Consider the following 16,335-nt stretch of genomic DNA (forward strand, 5'->3'; position numbering starts at 1 on the left):
AACCTCATCCTTTGCCCCCTAGTCTGGTGAACCTGAAGGTCTGCCAACTGACCCTGGTGTGCCTGTACCAACACCTGTCCTCGAAGAACCTGTACTGACACCTGTGCCTGTGTCAGCTGAAGTGCCATGTGAACTCTGTACCAGTGGACTCCCTAAAGAAGTGCTCGGTGAACTCGCCACTGGTGCCCCAGATGTCACTAACACTGAAGTACCTCCTATACCAGTCAATCCAGAACCCTGAGGTCTTGCTCCCTGTACTTGACCTCCCTGCTGAGGAGAAGTCTGTGACTCTCTCTCATCATACTCCCGTGATCTCCGATAGGCCCTCTCCTCCTCGAACTTCACATCCCTCCTAATCACCACTCTCTGTTTAGAAGGAATGAAGATCCGATAGGCCTTCGAAGTCTTGTTGTAACCCATAAAGATACCCTTCTCTGCCATGGGTTCCAGCTTCATCCTTTGCTCCTTGGGGATATAAGAATATGTGAGACATCCAAAGATACAAAAATGTGCCACACGAGGCTTCTCTCTAGTGAAAGCCTCCTCCAGAGTCATATTCCTTGTTGATTTGTGATAGCATCGGATGTGATCTAGCCGTGAAAATTGGTGGAGAGGCTAAGGCACATAAGATCTCTAAGATCCATAAATGGTTTGGAGAAATTCCATCGGGTTGTGGAGATATTAAAATAATTAATATTTTTAATGGGGTTCCTAAGTCTAAACTTAGGAAAATTATAATATTAATGGGTATTAATATAAAACTGGGTGAGAATGTTCTAAATGACATGGATCAAGCCAAATCTAATCTTAGTCATTGATTAGGGACTTAATCTTGACCGTTGAATCATCAATAGGAAAAGTATAAGAAGAAGCTTGAGGGTCAGTTAGAGATACACCAAATTGATCAGTCAGTTCGATTTTCTAGAGCGGGGTTTTGCTGAGAGAATCGAGCTAGTGATCTGTTGCAGTGAGGGGCAGTTCGTCACGAGGCCGAGAATATGTAGTAGAGAGGCAGAGATAGTGCTAGAGAGACAACGCAGAGCTTGGAGAGGCTGACGCAGAGACAGCTAGGAGCTACATAGAGGCTGAAGAGGCCAGCGTGGGTGATGCAGAGGGTCTAAGAGCTGACACAGAGGCTTCAGTAGCTGCGCAGAGGCTAGCAGAGCTGACACAGGGCCAAGAGGAAGTGTTGTAAGAATTTTCGTGGGGCAGACCGAGTGTTGGTAAGCCAGGAAGGGTGACGCAGTCCTCGCAGAGTGATGCAGAGCAGCAGAGAAGCTTGGAGCAACTTTCATTGTCCAGCTAAGGAGCTGCCATTGTTGCTGTGGGATCATTCATCCGGTGTTTGATTAGTCGGAATATCTGTCTCCAAGGAGAGGTACTACTGCCAAGGACATTCTCTATTGGGTGAGCCATTTCTGGCACCCTAGATGTATTCAGAAACTGCATAATAATAAAACCCTCATATTTGCTACACCGATTTTCCTGCATTGGGTTTTTCCGGGGACGTTTGTCCAAAAATAATGGTGTCCCTTGTGTGATTGTCTCAGTTATTTCAGTTGTTGATCTGTATATGAGTTAAGGCTGCATTTGTGTTTATTTCAGTGTTTATATTTATAAATAACTTGTTAATGGAATGAACAAGTAGGAGAAATTAAACCAGATAATGCAATAGGGATTTCTAACGTGTCAGACTTAGAAATTTCAACATGGTATCAGAGCATTGCAGATCACAGGAGGACTGAAGGCACCAACAGTAATCTGAAGAATTTGCAGCAGTAGCAGCTGTCTTGAGAGACAATGCTATTCCAGAGCAGAAGCAACAGAGAAGAAGTGACGCAGAGGGCCTGCATCATCATTTCGAGCTAGGAGGAGGGTCAGCGCAGAGGCAGAGAGGGGCAAATCAGACCTATGTAGTGCTCGGTCATCTTTCTCAGCCAGGAAGGATTGACGCTGTGGCCAGGAGGAGCAGATTCTACTGTTGCTGGGATTGCGCAGAGCCTGAAAGGCTCAGTTTCTTCAGTTGCCGGAGCTTGGGGAGTTGTGGGTAGATTGTGATTAAGAAGCTAGTGGGGTGTTGTTTCTGTCGGTGCAGAACAGTACCTAAGGGGACAGAACCAAGGTAGAGGGAGTCACTACCTTGACGAACTTCTAGCCAAGAAATCCAGATTCGAGTTGCAGTTGCAAGGAGGATTGGAGAAGAGTGGTTCGACAATTGGCCAGAGGATTTTCAGGAGGGAAATCAGGACTTAGAGGGAGATTTCCAGGAGGGAAGTCGAATCTCAGAGGGTGTTCAGAAGAGGAGCTGAAATGGCAGTGAACGGACTAAGGGATCAAGACAGGTTTGACGGAGCTTCCAACTTTGTTATCTGGAAGGCCAGGATCCTGGTAGTCCTGGATCGACATCGCATCAAGGAATTTTCCTTGAGAACCGTGGCTATCCCAGTCGACCCCATTGATAATGAGAAGTATGAGGATGCAATGGCGAGGGCGAAGTGCATGATCCTAGACGGGGTCAAAGATCATGTCATACCACATGTTGTCGCACAAAGTGTCTAGGCACCACGACAACGCTCAAAGTAAGGGTTGTCACTCTAATCCTTACTCACTCCGTTTAGACTCTCTCCTAGACACATCACGGGGGGTAGTCCTTGGGGTGAATGAATGAGGATAGCCTATGAAACACAGGTTCTAGGAGACTTAAAGATGGACAACTTGATGAAATTAGAAGTAATCTTGGTCAACTGAGATGGATAGATTGAAATAAGACACAACCACAAGATAAAAATAATTATAGACCAGTGCCTTTATATTCAATTATCAATAGACTAAACAGAAACAAGATATCCTGAGCAATTTATAAATGTGGCAAAGGTTACGATCATGAACGATTAAATGTAAACGCCCAAAACTGCAATATATTCTAGCAATTAAATCCCATGAAGAATTATGAAAATTAAATGCTAAGCAATGATTCTAGATTAAAAATGATTTTCTTCAATAACCTAGATCTAGAATTAATTATCTTTCTCCTATAGCCAATATAATTTTCAAAACATTAATTGCACTTGCCAATAGAGAAATCAATACCACAAAAATCAAAATTTTACACTTAACACCAATGACCCCAAGGAACTTTAAATTTGAATGTTAATTATCCCTTAGGCAATCAATTTAATGTGGTAAAAATGAAAAAATTAAATTTTTTGATGTGACCAAAAATAATAAATCATAAGGACTTTAATAAATTAAAATTTTTAATGGGCAATAGGAAACATAATTTTTTTTTAAAAAAAATGCAAAAGTGTAGGCCTTATTATGATTTAACTCCTTAGTAATCTCATAGTCCTAAAACATGAAAATTTTTAAAACTTTTTAGATTTTTTAAATGTTTTTTAAAGTTTTTAGATTTTTAAATGTTTTTTAAATTTTTTGATTTTTAAATGTTTTAAAACAAAATCAAAATAATGAAAAACAAAAAAACCCCAAAACATAAAAAAACAAAATCATAAAAAACAAATAAAAGGAAAAGAAGAAGCATCAAAATAAAAACTTTGAATCTAGAAGTTAACCAAAGCAAAAAAAAAATAAAAAAAATCAAATTAAAACAAAATCAAAATGAAACTTAACCAAAAAAGTAGATTTTTATTCTTTTGTTTTTATAAAACATCAAACATTTAACCAAAACTAAAAAAAATAAAAAATGAAAAGGAAACTAACTAAACCCTACGCGAACCTAGTAGAAAAGAGAAATTGTTTTTTTGAGTGTTTGTTGAATCCTTGAAACCCTTATAAAAATGTCTAGATTTAAAATTTTGGAACCCTTAGACTGCAAAAAATTGAAAAAAATCGAATAATATCCCTACAAAATTATGTTGATAAACCTCCAAAGATCCAGATCATACCCTCCAGGGCCTAGATCTGGACTCTACACAAATTTCCACCTCAGATCTGTAGATGAACGACAACAAGAAAACAACCAAATTATATGTACAATGATAAAAAACTAAAACTCAGAAAACCCAAGTTAGAAAACCAATGTTTTTTTACAAATCTATGCACAAGAATGGTAGATCTATCAGATCTGAGGAGTATGAGTCCAACTCCGCTCCCAAATCTGATAATCTAAGGCTCTCAGCAGCCAGATCTATCAATTTCCCACACAAAAATTAAATTTTTAAATTTTCAAATTTTAAGGAAGTGCTGACTCGAAACCCTTCGTGCATCACCAACAAAAAATCTTATGATAAGCTCGAGATTAATTTTATTGGGCTTATCAGAAAACACGGATCAGGAGTTGGCTGGTCTAACTAAAAACTTTCCCTAACGCTCGAGGATCTAAAATCAAGATTTCCCTGCAAAACTCGATCCAGCCATTAAAAATAGAGCGAGAAAATAATAATAAAACTCAGACAAATAGAGATACCTACTATTACGTTCAAAATTTAGATTATTATTCAAACCCCAGCAACTGAGCAAGATAACTATATGCAAATCACTCTTTAGAAGCTATAATCAATGGTTGTAGAAAAAATTATGCATGAAAACAACACATCTTACAGTATTCCCATGAAGAGTAACACCAACAAGACTTAACCCCAAAGTCTTTCTTTATTATCCAGAAAACGATTACACAAGAGCTTTTGGCTAAGCACATGATTCAAAGGTCAGATCGTTCAACTGACAAATGACTTCCTATTTAAAGATAAATCCTCCAACGACTAGTTCGAGTGATCCTCGTCAAAGCAATTTCGATCGTTGATGAAGATTAAAATTTCTTTTAATTTCATTCGTCGAAATATTTAATTTTTGAGGAAATTCGAAATTTTTATTTAAATGCATTTAAATTTAACTCAAAAATAGAAATTTTGAGTTAATTTCCTCAAAAATTTGACTTTGACTTAACCCCCAGAGATCAAAGGTTTAAAATTTAACAAAATAATTAATTTACCTTAGTCCCAAGACCTTTTAAAATTTAATTTTTTAGGACCGGCAAATTTTGCCTTTGGAGAATTTAAATTTACCTAGGAACTAGAATTAATTAAATTTCTGGCTTAGGATGTTAATTAATTTTTGGACAAAAAATTTAATTAATTAACCTATAAGGGGATAAATTATTTTTCCAACCCTCAAGACACTTTACATCATGATTTTCATATTTTTTACATTATAAGGGGGAAAACCCATTTGTAATAGACCCTCACAGACCACCCATTTCTGCGACACAAATATAATCCAATAGACCAAGCAATTTGTAATAAAATAACCTAACCAAATAGTTAGGATTATTCTCAAATCACTTTTACATAGACTCGATCTAGAACACTAGGACTCACCTAAGATCCTAGCGACAAAATCCATTCCAACTTTGGGGTAAGACTAGAGGGGAAAACTCTGTCGACCATCCAAGAATGGATCGGTGAGACAAAAAACCTCCCAGAATGGAGATCGTCACTAGAAAGGTAGGTTTACCTAGGTTGTTACATACATGACATGGTTCTGCTGAGATTATTTACATCATATACATGCAGAATGGGTTTACATTATAACATGATGATCAGGCTAATGATGATAACTGGACGGCACAGACACATCGATTAGGCGCTATCATTTTTGCGAAAAAAGGGGGTGTTTGCTATGGGTCATTGACACATAGCGGTCAACATCTGGCTCTACTTGGGGACACGTTGCTGCACCGGAGAAATGTGAGAATCTAGAATCTGCATCCACGCAACACACAATATAACATAAGTAGCGTCCATCCAAAAATTATCATATAACATTACGCACAGGAAAGATATAAGCTCCTCATTGATTAACTATTCTAATAACATGAAAAACACAAATCTAACTACAAAATGAAATACTGAAATAAAAGGGTATAAGGTTAGAAATACGATACAAAGATGAGCCATGGCATCATATGCGTTCAATATAGTGCATACTGAGCATTTGCCTGCTTTCAGGCAAATCTGTGGGCTGTTTCTTGGATGTGCCATGTCCAATTCTGCACACGATAGGACTTTTTCCTATCCGAAAATCGAGCTGCTCGCGGCCATCAGATGCATCAAACCGCTTTCTCATTCTCTTTTTCTTGCGCCTTTTCTTTGTGGCAGGTTGTATCACTGATGATGTGGAACATTTTGCTTGAAAACTCTTAGATGAAGTATGTAAGATATGCATGCCATGTCTTTCTTCATTCTGCATATTCTTTGTCAAGAATGATCATGATTAGCTTGCATAGCTTTTATTAGATTTCGAATAATGGACGTCTGATTAGAATGATTAACTTCCATTATTTTAAATCTGTTTTCGATGATATCTATTCCCTCTATATCTATGACACATGGTACCTTCTTTTCCTCTATGGCCAATAATCTATTCCGAAGATATATTTGACCAACTTCCATGTCTTTTATAATTTTATCATTCTTTGCTTTCATGCCCATGAAGCAGTTTTGCATATAGTTTATCTCTTTCTTATGATTTTCTTGCATGGTAGCTAACCGATTATTATAATCGAATCTCATTATGGTCATTTTTTCATCCATAGTTGACAATCTGTTCTGAATCAAACTTATTTCTTCTTGATAACTTGCTTCCATGGCAGTCACTTGATTTGAATGATTGGATTCCATGATCGTCATCTTTTCCTCTAGGGCTAATAACTTGCTTTGCATACAATTCATTTCCCTCCCATGATCAATTGTTAATCTTGCTTGATTAAGTTCCATATCTTTAATAAGTTGAGCCTGATTAACTTCTGCATTTTTGATTACTTGAGTTTGATTTAACTGTATGTCTTTAACCATTTGAATTAACTCCTTGAATTATTTTCAACTTCTATAGTTTCTTTTACTTCAACTTTCACTTTGACCTTTTCTTTATCTCCATATCTATCTTCAAAGACATCAATGATTGATTGTAGAGAATCAAAAGTGTTATCTAAAGCATCTCCAAATAAGGTGAGAATGAAAATCTTCATCTTCACATCTTCATAGTTAGAATATGGACGGCACTTGCTTATACAAAGGTTGACATTCCGAAGGTGAGTCTCGGTAGTAAAAGCATTGTTACCTTGAAAATGAGGAAATTCATTGATGGCTTCACCAAAAAAATAAGGATAACCACGCGGAGCTCCCTGAATGTTAGTAAAATCACAAGGAGCAAACAAGTCAAAATCCATGATGACCTACCTAACGGGAAAAATATGGGTCAAATGGATACCAGAGAGAGAGATCCCTGCTCAAGAAAATCAAAACATCTACAAGAAGCGAGCTTCTAGTAGAAATTATTGTAAGAAATGGAAGTGGAGTTGCCACTTGAGCATGAATCTCTCATAAAGTTTCCAAAGGCGAAACCAAAAAGTTAGTGGATGGAGGCAGATGGATATTTAGGGAGGGCTCCTTGTCTGGGATTAAATGAATGAATAAGTGGAGTCACCACCCAAGCACGAAACCAACCGGAATGTCTAGGTGCAGAAAGTGAAGATGAAAGGATTAGATGAGAGAGATGATGAGAGTTAGGATGAAGAGAAGAAATCACACTAGAAAAATGAGATGAAATGCCGTAAAGCCAAGGTCCAATAAATAGGTCCTTGGTGGCAATGCCAAGAAGTGTTGGCTTTGCCGGCTCGAATGAGAGATGAGAAATGAGAAGAACGATGAGGAAAAGTCGCTGAAACATCGAGAATAAAATATCCCCTACAACGATTCCAAAAAAATGTTGTGCTGCTCGACGGGCTAATGGATGGCAGAAAATATGAGATGATTAGAAAAATGTCGTGAGGATCAAGGACAGAAACAACTCTATCCTCGACAACGGCGCCAAAAAATATTGTGTCGGATGACGGGAAGAATAAAGATGAGATGATTAAAACAAGTCGAGGAAACCAAGGACAGAAAAAATCTATCTCCAGCAACGACGCCAAAAAATGTTGTCGCATAGAATGTCCAGGCACCGTGATAACGGTTCAGATCGGGGGCTGTCACCCTGATCCCCAAACCTCTCTGTTTAAATTGTCTCCCTACAACAGACTAAGCGGGGTGGACCCTACAGAATGGAATGAAGGAGGACTAGTTGGAAACCAACCAGTCCGGGAGACATAGTCTTGCTAGATCTAAACAAGTATTTGGTCACTCAACTGTGTCTCCCAGACTGGTTGCTTCCCAACTAGTCCTCCTTCGTTCCATTTCCGTAGGGTCTACCTCCCTTAGTCCATTGTAGGGAGACAATTTAAACGGAGTGATTGGGGCTCAGGGTGACATCCCCCGATCTGAGCCGTTGTCACGGTTCCTGGACATTCTGTGCGACAACACCACATATTGCTGAAAAGAACACAACAAAGGGGTGTGGGATATTTTGACGACCTTGTATCAGGGCACTTCCGTGCAGCGGAAGATGCTATTGGAAAATCAACTGCGGTCGTATCAGATGCAGAAGGGAGAGCAGATAGATCTGTTCCTCCTCAGATTGCAGGAGATTCGTGACCAACTTACTTCCGTGGGGTCTACACCGGATCCGGAGTTCATGGTGAGGACTGCCCTGAATGCAGTCTCCGAGGAGTGGGAGACATTTGTCCAAAGTATTTTGGGCAGGGCTACTCTTCTAGGTTGGGAGGAGATGTGGGCAGCTCTTCGCCAAGAAGAGATCAGGAGATTGACCAAGGCGGGGAGTAGTGGCAAGGGAAGTTGAATCAAGAAAGAGGAGGAGGAGGATGCGGCTCTAGCATTTGCAGGACAACAAGGGAAGAGGAAGAAGAAGGACATCTCCAAGGTGAAGTGCTTCCATTGTGGGGAGCTGGGACATTATGCATCCCAGTGTCCCAAGAAGAAAAACAAGGGAGAGGCTTCCGATTCTAAGGAAGCTCCAGCTAAGGCGGAGAAAGAGGTCGAGACTGATGACGACTATGCCATGAGTGCTCATGCACCTCTAGAGAAGAGGTGGGGAGACATCGAGTTGTAGTTAGGAGGACTACAAACTAGGGGCAGGATCCTTGAGGTGCCCAAACTCTTGGATCATATCCAGCTACGGGAGCCCTTAACGACAGTAGCAGGATGACAGGGGTCGGGTGGAGCAAAGTGTAGTGGAGCAACAAGGCAGTGCTTGGGTGCAGAAATCTGAGGCAGTGCAGTAGAGGTTGCAGCAGTGCGAGAGGCACAAAGGTGTATGCAATAGCGCAGTAGCAGTAGAGGGAGCACAGAATAGCAACAAAGGAAACTTTAGTTTCACGAGGCTTCCAGACTGACTAGGATGTCAGTATTTGGGAGAAGTCAGTTACCTACTTCTCGGTAACTGAGTTGCAGTACAACAGTTAGCAGTGGCAGTACTAGAGGTAACATGGGCAGCATATTGAGAGGGAGCTGAAGTGAAGATGTAGCAGGGGCAGTGGCAGTGTCATGGGCAGCAGTACAGGAAGCAGCAGTGCAGATGATGTGAGGCAGCAGGCCAAGCATCAGCACAGGTACCGGTGTGGAAGATTAGTGTGATGTTTCCATGGTGAAACATTACTAGAGCACATTCCTCGCTAAGAGGGAGTATTGATTTTTGATAGCATCAAGATGTGCTCTAGCCATGAAAATTGGTGGAGAGGCTGAGGCACATAAGATCTCCAAGACTCATAAATGATTTGGGGAAATTCCATCCGGTTGGAGAGATATTAAAATAATTAATATTTTTAATGGGGTTCCTAAGTCTAAACTTAGGAAAATTATAATATTAATGAGTATTAATATAAAACTGGATGAGAATGTTCTAAATGACATGGATCAATCCAAATCTAATCTTAACCGTTGATTAGGGACTTAATCTCAGCCATTGAATCATCAACAGGAAAAGTATAAGAAGAGGCTTGAGGGTCAGTTGGAGATACACCAAATTGATTAGTTAGTTCGATTTTCTGGAGCGGGGTTTTGCTGAGAGAATCGAGAGCTAGTGATCTGTTGCAGCAAGGGGAAGTTTGGCAAGAGGTCGAGAATACATAGTAGAGAGGCAGAGATAGTGCCAAAGAGGTAACACAGAGCTTGGAGAGGCTGACGCAGAGGCAGTTGGGAGCTACATAGAGGTAGCTGGGAGCTACATAGAGGCTGAAGAGGCCAACGTGGGTGACGCAAAGGGTTTGAGAGCTGACCTAGAGGCTTTAGTAGTTGCGCAAAGGTTAGCAGAGCTGACGTCGGGCCAAGAGGCAGTGCCAAAAGAATTTTTGTTGGGCAGACTGAGTGTTGGTAAGCCGGGAAGGGTGACGCAGTCCCTGTAGAGTGATGCAGAGCAACAGAGAAGCTTTTGCTGCCCAGCTAAGGAGGTGCCATTGTTATTGTGGGATTGTTCATCCGATGTTTGATCAACCAGAATATCTGTCTCCGAGGAGAGGTACTACTGTCAAGGACATTCTTTGTTGGGTGAGCCATTTTTGGCACCCTAGATGTATTTAGAAACTACATAATAATAAAACCCTTAAATCTGCTGCACCGATTTTCCCGCATTGGGTTTTTCTGGGGATGGTTGTCCAAAAATATCGATGTCCCTTGTGTGATTGTCTCAGTTATTACAGTTGCTGATCTGTATATGAGTTAAGGATGAATTTGTGTTTATTTCAGTATTTATATTTATAAATAACTGGTTAATGGAATGAACACGTAGGAAAAATTAAACCAAATAATGCAGTAAAGATTTCTAACATGTCAGACTTAGAAATTTCAACATTCCCCAATACTTTGTGAGGACTTTTGTTCTGAAGATAAACAACAATATTGCAGGCCTCACCCCACAAAAACAAAGGCAACCCCTGATCATGAATCATCTCTCTAGCAGCCCCAACAATAGCTCTGTTCTTCCTTTTAGACACCCCATTCTGCTGGGGGTTGTAAGGAACCGTGAACTCTCTCCTAATGCCCTCCTGTGCATAGAAGTCAGAAAACCCACCATCGGTGTACTCACCACCATTGTCTGACCTCAAGACATGAATCTTTCTACTTGTCTTATTTTCCACAAGAGCTTTGAACTCTTTAAAGCGACTGAAGACCTCACCCTTGGTCATCAGGAAATATATCCAAGTCCTACTAGAGTAGTCATCAATGAATTAGCAAAATTCTCATAACCACCCAAAGACACATGAGACATACGGCCACTAACATCAGTATGAATCAAGTATAGTATACCTATAGATCCGCTGTCACTCACTGGGAATGGTAACTTGGTGTACTTGCCCAAAGCACACCCTCTGCAAACCTCATAATGCTCGACACTGAAATCAGGAACTCCAGTAGTGATCTCCCTCAGTACTCTCAAAGCTCCATGATGCATATGCGCCATCCTCCGGTGCCATAACTTGCACAAGTCTCTACTGCTGGTGGTACTAGTGTGAGTGCTACCAGATGTGCTACTCACCAATGCTCCTACCGACTGAAAACTGAACCTATATAGTTTCCCAGAGCGGACTCCAATCACTTTGGCCGAAATGATGGAAGCTCCCCTGGGTTGCATCAATACCTGCCCTCTTGAGAAGGTGATGTCAAACCCCTTCTCTTCCATAGCAGACACTGAAATCAAGTTCTTCTTCATCTCCGGAACATACAAAACATCCATGATCTTCAAAGGAGGCAAAGACTCCTTCTCAAAGGTCACAGTCCCCACACCAACAACTCTCACAGTGCGGTCATCTCCTAGTACAATCTCAATATCAAGTGCCTTCTCTGCAAGCTCTGAAAAGAACTCCCGTGCACCTGTCATATGGCGGGAAGCCCCGTTGTCTATGTACCACACATCGGATGATGTACTCCTACTAGATGTAGAAGTAATAAATGCAAAGTCCTGGTCAAACTATGAAGCAAACTGCTCCACCTCTGCTGAAGTTGCAGTACCCTTCTTCCCCTTGTTCTTCCTCTCAGGACACGTAGCAACATAGTGTCCCATCTTCTGACATGCCCAACATTTGACTTTGGACATATCCGTATCTTTCTTCTTCTTCTCCTCCTTTCCCTTAGCCCCATCTGATGAGGCCCATTTCTTGGCCTTCCCTTTGTTCTTCCCCCTGGCTGTCAAGGATACATCGTCCTCATCTGCTATCTTCACCCCCACCACTGTCAGTCTTCCGTATCTCATGCTGCACACAATCATCCCAGAATCCATCCCAATTGGGAAGATTCTCCCTAGAAGTAACATCTCCAAAGACCTCCCAAGACTTAGGAAGTCTTGCTACAACTATCTTGACTAACTCTGTAGGTGCAACTGTCTCACCAATAACATTTAAATCATCACGTACTTGTTTGACGCTGCCAAGATAATGAACTACACTTTTAGCCTTTGTCATCTTGATGTTCTTCAATTGTTCTTTGAGTACCATCTTTTTGCTCTCATTGGTACTCTGATAGAGAGTGGTTAGAGTTGTCCACATCTAATATGCATATGTGTTTCCTCTCACCTGAGGAACCACATGATCCTTCAGACTGTCCATCAAAATCCTTTTTGCCTTTGCATTATTTTTGTGAATTCAACAAGTTCATTTGCAGTAGTAGGAGGTACAACCACTTGCTGCACTATGTCCCAAACTGCTGCCTCCTCAAACACTATTTGAATTCTGTCCTTCCAAACAGCATAGTTGGATATCCCATCCAGTCTGTCCTCTATCCTTAAGAACATGGCCATGACTGCTGTCCAAAATTTACAAAACCAAGAAAATGGAGAAATGAACTTTCTAGCACATCTTGATATCCCAAAAGTTCAGCGTGTGTGAAATTTCACGTTGCTGTCCCAAAATATCAGTTTGTTGTCCAAAAATTCAGTTTGTTGTCCAAACCACCGTTTGCTGTCCCAAACTACCGTTTGTTGTTCAAACTGCAATTTTTGAGCCTGTAGCTCTGATACCATGTTGAAATTTGACGACTAAAAAAAGTTTCCAACAATCCCAACCCGGTTTTAATTTCACCTTATCATTCCCATTCAGTTAAATGCCCTTTCCCATAAACATACATTCAACATATAGAATTCTGGAAATGAAATTTTCAAATTAAAACACATGGGACTGTCAGCACATGATGAAAATAAATATGAACATAACCAGACCAGCAACACACATAAAAATACACGGATTTTTGGTCAACTTAGACCCAGGCAAAACCCCTTCAATTTTCTCTGAGGAAAACCTGTTAGACAGCTCTTCAAATTTACTTATCTTTCAAGTTCAAGAAAATACATTTGCAGACAAAACAAAACAACAAAATACAACTTATCTCTTCAACCCAAAACTTCTTGAAAACCGTGCCCACTTTGCCTCAATTTTTGTGCCCACTTGAAGCTGAAAATATGTACTGTACACACTGTAAGATTTTTTTTTTCAATTTTTTAAAAATTCTCTCGAACGGCGTGCAACTCACATCATTTAATGTTGTTTGTACTGTACCTTCTGCTATCTTCTAAACCTTGATTTCCATGCCCACCTTTGCCCAAAAATCATTCCTTCAGCTTGCTACAACAAATTTTTCATTTAGAACTTTTCTCCAGCTTTCAACCTCCTTTCTCCAATCTGCTCATGAAGAATGAATGCAGTCTCTCTTTTCTTTTCCCTCTTTTGTTTCCCTAAATGACTTTTAGGCAACCCTAAGATTTAATGGCTCAAATTCATTTAGATCAAGGGATGAGAATAAATGTGCATTTAAATCTCATTTTCTATTTTTTAACTCACCCATTAAATAAAGTAGCCACATTATACTTTATGTCTAAAGTCACTTTTCACTTCATAATTTAACATTGACTTTTACCACTTATAAAGTCACTTTCACTTTATAAAGTCACAATCAGGAAAAGAATTATTTTGGACACTTTTCCCTAGGTAGAGAGTAACCCATGGGAAACCACTTGTCCAAGGTACATTAAAAATCAACACCCTCTATATGCTGCTCCGATTTTCCTGAACTGGGTTTTTTTGGGGACGATTGTCTAAAAATAATGGTGTCCCTTGTGTTATTGTCTCAGTTTATTTCAGTGCATGATCTATATATCTGTGAAGGCTGCAACAGTGTTTACTTCAATGTTTATGCAATTAAATAACTTGTTAATGTACAGAAAAAGTAGGAGATTGTAAACCAGTAATTGTAGTGGGGGCTTCTGATGCATTAGATTAATGAATTTTCACATGGTATCAGAGCGATTGCAGATCATAGGTGACTGAAGACACTAGCGAGAAATCTGAGAATTTGCAGCAAAGAAGCAACTGTCTCGAGAGACAACGCTGTTCCAGGGCTGAAGAGGCAGAAGGAGGAGTGGTGCAGTATAGAAGAGGTGACGCAGAGGCTCATGCAGTGCCTGCGTCAGCGTTCTGAGACAGGAGAGGGAGACGCAGTAGATGGGAGGAGCCCACGCAGTAGCTGCGTCAACCATCAGGGCCAGCGCAAAAGCAGAGGAGGCAAGATCAGGCTCATGCAGAGCCACGTCATCTTTCGGAGCCAGGAAGGATTGACGCAATTGGCTGGGAGGAGACGATTCAACCCACGAAGAGATTGTGCAGAGCTTGAAGGGCTAAGATACTTCGAGTTGTCGGGACTAAGGGAGCTATGTAGATCTTGATTTGAGGAGTTGGTGGGATGCTATTTCTATCGGTGCAAAACAATGTCTAGGGATACTGAACCAAGGTAGAGGGAAGCACTACCTCGACAGATTTCTAGCCAAGAAATCTAAATCCGGGTTGCAACGGCAAAGGAGGATTGGAGAGGAGTGATTCGATAGTTAGCCAGAGGATTTCCGAGAGGGAAATAAGGACTCAGAGGGAGTCTAGAGAAGAGGATCAGATATGGCAGTAAACAGATTGAGGGATTAGGACATATTGGACGGGGCTTCCAATTTTGTCATCTAGAAGGCCAAGATCCTGGCAATCCTGGATAAACATCGCATCATGGACTATGCCTTGAGAGTAGTCGCTGTCCCAGGTGACCCTGATGCAAATGAGGAGTATGAGGAGGCCCAGGCAAAAGCGAAATGCATGGTCCTAGACAAGGTCAAGGATCATGTAATACCACATATTGCTGAGAAGAACACAGCAAGGGAGATGTGGTAGACGCTGACCACCTTATACGAGGGCTCTTCCGTGCAGTGGAAGATGTTATTGGAGAATTAGCTGAGGGCATATCAGATGCAGAAAGGAGAGGAGATAGATCCATTCCTTCTCAGGATGCAAGGAATTTGCGACCAACTTACTTTCGTGGGGTCTACATCGGATCCAGAGTTCACGGTCAAGACTGCCCTGAAGCAGTGTCCGAGGAGTGGGAGACGTTTGTCCAAAGCATTTTGGACAGAGCAACTCTCCCCAGTTGGGAGGAGATGTTAGCAGCTCTTCGACAGGAAGAGCTCAGGAGATTGACCAAGGCAGGGAGTAGCGATAAGGGAGTTCGAGTCTAGAAGGAGGAGGAGGAGGATGCAGCTCTCACATCAGTGGGACAACAGGGGCTGCAGAAGAGGAAGAAGAAAGACATCTCCAAGGTCAAATGCTTCAACTGTGGGGAGATGGGACATTATGCCTTTCAGTGCCCTAGGAAGAAAAGCAAGGGAGAAGCTTCCGACTCAAAGGCTGCTCCAGCAAAGTCGGAGAAGGATGTCGAGGCCGATGATGATTGTGCCACGAATGCTCATGCACCTCTAGAGAAGAGGTGGGGAGACATAGAGTTGTAGTGGAGAGGACTAGATGTGGGGGAAGGATCCTTGAGGTGCCCAAACTCTTGGATCACATCCGACTACGGAAGCCCTTAAAGACAATAGCATGATGAAAGGTGTCGGGTGGAGCAAGGTGTGATGAAGCAACAATGGCAGTGCTAGAATGCCGAAATCTGAGGTAGCGCAGTGGATGTTGTAGTAGTGCGAGAGGCACAGAGCAGTTTGCAATAGTGCAGTGGCAACAAAGGGAGAGCACCGGATAACAGCAAAGGTAGCTTCAGCATCACGAGACTTCCAGACTGACCAGGATGTCAGTGATTAGGTGAAGTCAGTTACTTACTTCTCGGTAATTGAGTTGCAGTGCAACAGTTAGCAATGGCAGTGGTATGGGCAGCATGGGCAGCTTTTTGAGAGGGAGCTGCAGTACATATGTAGCAGTGGCAGTGTCATGGGCAACAGTATAGGAAGCAGCAGTGCAGTGGATGTGGGGCAGCAGGCCAAGCATCAGCACAGAGGACCGATGCGGAAGATTAGTGTGATGCTTCTACGGTGAAATATTGCTAGAGCACATTCCTCGCTAAGAGGGAGTGTTGATTTTGGGTAGCATCGGATGTGCTCCAGCCATGAAATTGGTGGAGAGGCTAAGGCACATGAGATCTCCAAGACCCATAAATCGTTTGGAGAAATTCCACCCGA

The 16,335-nt window shown here is 41.4% G+C and overlaps 1 protein-coding gene across 3 annotated transcripts in view; it reads left to right on the forward strand.

The window, feature by feature from the left end:
- The window catches only part of LOC149183443 (uncharacterized), a 215,695-nt gene that overhangs the window by 56,554 nt on the left and 142,806 nt on the right, over positions 1–16,335 (forward strand). The gene's annotated exons all lie outside the window — the stretch shown is intronic.

The sequence above is a fragment of the Pinus tabuliformis genome, chromosome 3_2 (assembly GCF_031772625.1).
Source record: "Pinus tabuliformis cultivar Carrire ecotype Pingquan chromosome 3_2, CPIR1, whole genome shotgun sequence".
Lineage (NCBI taxonomy): Eukaryota > Viridiplantae > Streptophyta > Pinopsida > Pinales > Pinaceae > Pinus > Pinus tabuliformis.